Source organism: Littorina saxatilis, linkage group LG2 (genome assembly GCF_037325665.1).
Source record: "Littorina saxatilis isolate snail1 linkage group LG2, US_GU_Lsax_2.0, whole genome shotgun sequence".
NCBI lineage: Eukaryota > Metazoa > Mollusca > Gastropoda > Littorinimorpha > Littorinidae > Littorina > Littorina saxatilis.
The window spans coordinates 42,579,042-42,585,273 of record NC_090246.1 but is presented as its reverse complement, the minus strand read 5'-3'; positions in this window follow the sequence as shown (position 1 = coordinate 42,585,273).

Sequence of the window (6,232 nt, the reverse complement as noted above, 5' to 3'; positions counted from 1 at the left end):
ATCCTAAAAACTGAATAAATAAAAAGTGAAATCTCATTCCACTGCGCTGTTCTATGTTTTGACTATGACGTCTGCTATACTCAAATCAAGGTGGCTGAGTGGTCGGGACCCACACTTTCCTCTATTTAGGTTAATTGCACAAGGGCCGGTGATTGAAACTTATTTCTTTTTGTTCTGTTTTTAAAGATCTGTTATGAATTCTGTTGTTTTTTTTTAAATATGCCTGTGGTGTTTGTGTGTGCAAGCACGTATGTTTATGCATATGTCTGTCTACGACAACGTGATTTTGTGTCGTGCATGGTAAAAAATTAATTCGAAGAGCCCCAAATAATTATACTGTTTGAGTTTGAGATTGATGATCACGATTTATGAATAAAGGGACAACCAAAAAGCGTTCTCTCTGTGTCATAACGGACAATCAATCAATCAATCAATCAATGACGCTTATATCGCGCATATTCCGTGGGTACAGTTCTAGGCGCTCTGCAGTGATGCCGTGTGAGATGAAATTTTATACGGCCAGTAGATTGCAGCCATTTCGGCGCATATTTACCTTTCACGGCCTATTATTCCAAGTCACACAGGTATAGGTAGACAATTATTAACTGTGCCTAAGCAATTTTGCCAGGAAAGACCCTTTTGTCAATCGTGGGATCTTTAACGTGCACACCCAATATAGTGTACACGGGGGGAGGGTTCGGACACCGAAGAGAGTCTGCACACAAAGTTGACTCTGAAATAAATTTCCGCCGAACCTGGGATCGAACTCACGCTGACAGCGGCCAACTGAATACAAATCCAGCGCGCTACCAACTGAGCTATATCCCCGCCCCAGATGACGGACAGATGACGGTTCTCGAGACAATACTCTTAAAGACTCCTAAAAACCTGATGATGTCCATCATTCCACAGCGTTCAAACTGTCAGATTCGTAACAGCAAATGTAAGACTGTGACTGGCCATACTCATGACGACGATGAGAAAAACTACAGGTGCCTCCATCTGACGTCATAATTATATGGTTTTTTTTTAATAATATGACGTCATGTCTTCATTATTCTCGTTTCTATTCTTTGTCTTCTTTACCTATTTGTTTTACAGCACAGCCGTTTTCAAAACACGCGAACAGTTCTTGTCTACAAAAGCAACTGAGCAAGTTGTTCATAATCTGTAAAGGATTTATGCGTTCTATTTGAGAACGGGAAACAGAGTTACACGTAGAAAGTGTATTTCAAAAAGAATTGCGCAAAAGACACCAGGGACAGTATTTTCTACCTCTTGTCAAACGAATAAAACTTCTGAGCCCATGGAAAACTATTTCTGAAACTTGGCACACATACAGTGGCAAAATCACTTAATAAGCACACGAAGCTGCATACATGTCACATTTGTCGCTGGGGCGTCACGAGCGTTTACAAAATGTTAACGGGAAACCGTTACAACGTCCATTCTCACGTTCTGTTTGCTCGAAGAACTTGAAGGGATTCAAATGAAAGTCTGTGTCATTGTTCTGTGACATTTGGAGAGGCTGCTCCGTGTAGTTTTAGTTTCATTGGATATTAAGTGTAGCTACACAGCAAAATCACCATTAAAAACCAGAATTTCTTGCCGTCCTCCAAGTTTGCGGTCGCTCTCGTTCACACGCTAGATCAGCCACACTGTGCGGCAGATTTAGACAGAATGGGTATGCTCGGTTAAGTAAGACACTAAACAAACTATCTGGTGTAAAAAAAAATCTGAAATATTGTTCCGTTTTAGTTACCGTTTGGACGGTTGAAAGTGAATCATGCCGTCAACAAACGCTATTTTGTTAGGGGAGGCGTGGTCAAGGACCTGTGCCGTCATACCCAACTATTACTCAAATCCAAGAAACACAATTTTCAGCAAAAAAAGGCAGCTCTTCATATACACATATGTTGCAGATCAAAACACTGCTGTTTAAGAACTGGCCTATACCCCTGAAAAAATATCCTTACCTTTTTGTGCTCAGTGTACGTGTGTGCGTGTTTCTATCTTCGAAAATGCTTGTGTATATGTATTTATTTTTAAAATACAAAATAGCATTGGTCGCGTCGTGTAGGTGTCGTTTTGTGTGGCAACATGGTGCATTCAATTTTATTTACAGAGTATTGTTAAGCTGACAGTGTATTTGTTGCATGTATTGTGTCATTCTTTCTGAAAGTCTGTCAAATAAAGTCGTTATGAAACCTACATGCCAGATTTGTTAAAAATGAGCATGAGATACTGTCTGACATTATGCACATTAACTGTATCGCACTTACATATAAATCACACACTTGTCCATAAGCACCATTTGTTGTACTTGAATTAACATATTCATAACCGCGTCGTAGTATTGAAATAGTTTCTTCCCCTTAAATTCGCTTGTTTACGCACACTTTTTGGATTGTGGGTTTCTTTCACACGCGTCATGTGACAGCCATTCAAAAAAGTGTAGCCCCAAAATAAACCTGACATCGAACCCTGACATTGATATGAATATTTGTGTCGAGATACTAAAAGTGGTGCACCTAAAACCAACTACTCACTTTTGTATTTATACATTTAGTCAGACTGCGGTATAGACTGAATCGAGATGAGATTAAAATAATAATAATAATAATAATAAAACATTCTTTTACAGCGCTGTTCACCGCCGAATGGCAGTCTCGTGGCGCTTTACATTAGACATTAAAATTTAACATTTTACATAAAAAGTTTTCTCGTAAGAAATAACATACAAGCATTAAAAACAATTCATAGACAACGACCACTTACAGTTATATAAAATAATCTAGAAAAATTGTTTTTAAAAAGATGAAAAAAACAACAAAAAAACACGTAAGATAAGTAATAGACACATAGTTACACATAAAAAGTCTGACAATAAAACAGAACTCACATAAAAGCGTACAGATCTAAAACAGAACGAAGATGTAACATAGACTGTGGGGCAACAAATTAAACAACTAACAACTAGTCAACAAGCAAACATCATTCAGCACATTCACTCACAAGTCACATGCACACATTACACCACAGCTTCAATGTCCTAATTACTTTGTTCATTTGAGTAAAAGGCAGATTTGTACAGGTGAGTCTTCAGTTTAATCTTAAATGATGGTAGTGAAGGAGACTGGCGGACCGCTAGGGGAAGTGAGTTCCAGAGTGTAGGGACTTGATATCTGAATGATCTTTGTCCAGCTGATTTTAGTTTAGCTCTAGGGACTGTGAGGAGCAGCTGGGATGAGGACCTCAGGGACCTAGTTGGAGAGTACTTTGTCAGTTTTGATGACAAGTAAGGAGGGAGGGTGCCATGAAAGTGGTTGAAAGCGAGAGTGCCCAGCTTGTACTGTACTCTCTGTTGCACTGGAAGCCAGTGGAGATGATTCAGCAGTGGCGTAGCATGATCCCTGCGCTTCTTTCTGAGGATTACCTTAGCTGCACTGTTCTGAACTCGTTGAATGCGAGATAGCTGATCAGGTGAAATGCCAGCCAAGAGAGAATTGCAGTAGTCAATGCGAGGTGTAACCGTGCACAGACGAGCTGTGTGGCAGCCTTCTTGGTCAAAAAACGCCTGATCTTGGCTACTCTGCGAATCTCCAGGTAGGATGTACTGCAAATGTGACTCACTTGTCTGCTCATGGTAAGTTGTGAATCAAGATATACCCCAAGATTTTTAAGAGACTATTTCATGATCCCCTACCCTTAAAGTGGATATGTAGGCCTATGTATGTGTATGTATTTGTGTTTATGCATGTGTCTGTGTGTAGAGCGATTCCCGGGAACAAACTTAAAATGTATATGTGAATTCTTCCAAATGATATCGCCACACGTTGTTTTGTTTTTATAAATGTTTTTGAAGACGGCACATCCGGTTGATGAACAAACTAATTAATCATTTTGTAAGCTTTCGACATGAAATGCAATCCTATAGAGTCCGGATTCAGTCAAAGGATGTTTGACCAAAGTTTCAATTAATTTGTTCAAGCAATAAGGTCACCACAGTGTGGCCTCAACTTCTGCAAAAGGAAGGGTATGATGTTGTCAAACATATTTATTAAAAAAAATGAAGAAGAAAAACGTGCGGGGTTTTCATCTAGAAGAATGAACATTAAAATTGTATAAACATCGATCCAGTACTTTTCCCGGAACTGCTACATACACACACACACACACACACACACACACACACACACACACACACACACACACACACACACACACCATCACCTCGTCTCGATTCCGGGCTTTTGTTAAAACGTTCCTCAATGTAAAAAAAACATGAAAAACAATATAATCGGCATACTTTGAAATAACATTTCGTGAACATAATTTTGAGGCACTCGGCTAGAATGCAATCGAAGCAAATTTCGACGAAAAGCTTACAAATTCGACAACCACAGTGGCGCCTCAGCTGTACGTTTACCGACAACGCCGATATGAAATAAGAGACGCAACAGAAAATTTAAGTATGATGATATTTATATCAGAGTGGATCCTATAACAATCGATCCGCTATCACAGTGCCATTTGCACCCTTCATTTTTCATGACTGTTATCTTTGCTAGCCTGACGTTTCCTCCTTCTTATCACGAGATATATGGTGGTTGTGTGGGTGATATATATAACATGAACTTGTGATTGTGCCTTTAGACACCAAAAGCATTGACCGAGTTTAAACGAACGCCCCACACAAACAGGCAACTAGAACTGAGACAAGACAGTATGTGCCATACACAATCAAACACAATCCCGTTCTGCTATGTTCGTCTGTTTGAAAAGCAACTGACTTATGTTAGGTCTACACAATCCCGACCAGTTTAGTTGAGTGGACGATTTGCTTGGGGAAATCAGTAGGATGCTACAGCTACCACACAATTATCTCGCGCCCCCCCCCCCCCCCCTGTCCCCTAGTTTCATAGTCTCAGTTGTTGACGACACGGCAACTGAAATCAACATGCGATATTTGTGTTTATTCTGCTGGCAACGAAACGCGCACTCACACAAAAAGACACACAAAAACAAGAAGGCGGCCATGAAGATTGTTTTCACTCATTCTGTAGTGGCAGGATTCGTTCACACATTCTCAACAACCCCCCCCCCCCCCTCCTATCTCTCTCTCCCTCCCTCCCTCCCTCCCTCCCCCCCTCCCTCTCTCCTCTCTCTCTCTCTCCCTCTCTCTCTCTCTCTCTCTCTCTCTCTCTCTCCGAGACTCTCCAGCCCTTTTTCGCTATATTTCTATGTTAGTGACAATTTGCTGAAACATACACGTGGGCACAAGAACAGAGCTGTGGGAATGAAATATGCTATCCTGTCGTGTCGACAAAAAGCGACAGATTTCAAGCCCAGCTGCTGCAACCACGTGACTTTGCTCTAGGCGTCAGGAATCAAGAGAGTAGAGCGCATGTTACGCACGCTGCATAACATTGACTAGAAGAAAGAAACATTAAGTGATACATTTTAAATACGGTGATAATGATGACGACGTCAACACTGATGATGATGATGATGATGATGATGATGATGATGATGATGATGATGATGATGATGATGATGATGATGATGATGATGATCGAACGAACGGACGGACGGACGAACAAAAACATACCGGGTCTTGAAATATTCTCAGCAAGAAACAAATTATATCCAGCGTTTTGGTCAGTTTTAAAAAAACAATTTGCACCAGCCTTTCATTCTGCAAGAATCCGCACCTAAACAGCATACATGTAGTTTTAAATATGTTAGTTGTGCGCGAGTATTTTAGGTCATGCGTCCCCGATGCGTGTCGGTGTGTGTTTACATATTTATTTTAACCAAAACGTAACAGACACTTATCCCATGACCTGCCTCTTTGTCTCTGTTAGCTGAGGAGGTGATTATTCTGAATATTCAATCACAACCATATGGATATCCCATCACAACCGAGTTTCGATCTCAACTGTCATTGGTCATTGTCTTTGATTTCAGAGTACAATTGAATAATTTATAGAGGTCATCTGCATATTCAGAGTTTACAGATGGACTACTTTTTTCAACATACGACTAAAATATTTTGTGGTGTCAAAGTCAATATCAATATTGAGAAAATAAAGAATACTTCATACGATACGCACATTCTGCATGGATTTTAAGAGCGGAGTCGAGATATTTCGCTGGCTGAAGCGACTGCATGGTCAAAGGCATGTTCAACGAGTATCGCGAGTGGGATCAAGGGACGATACTCCCTTAT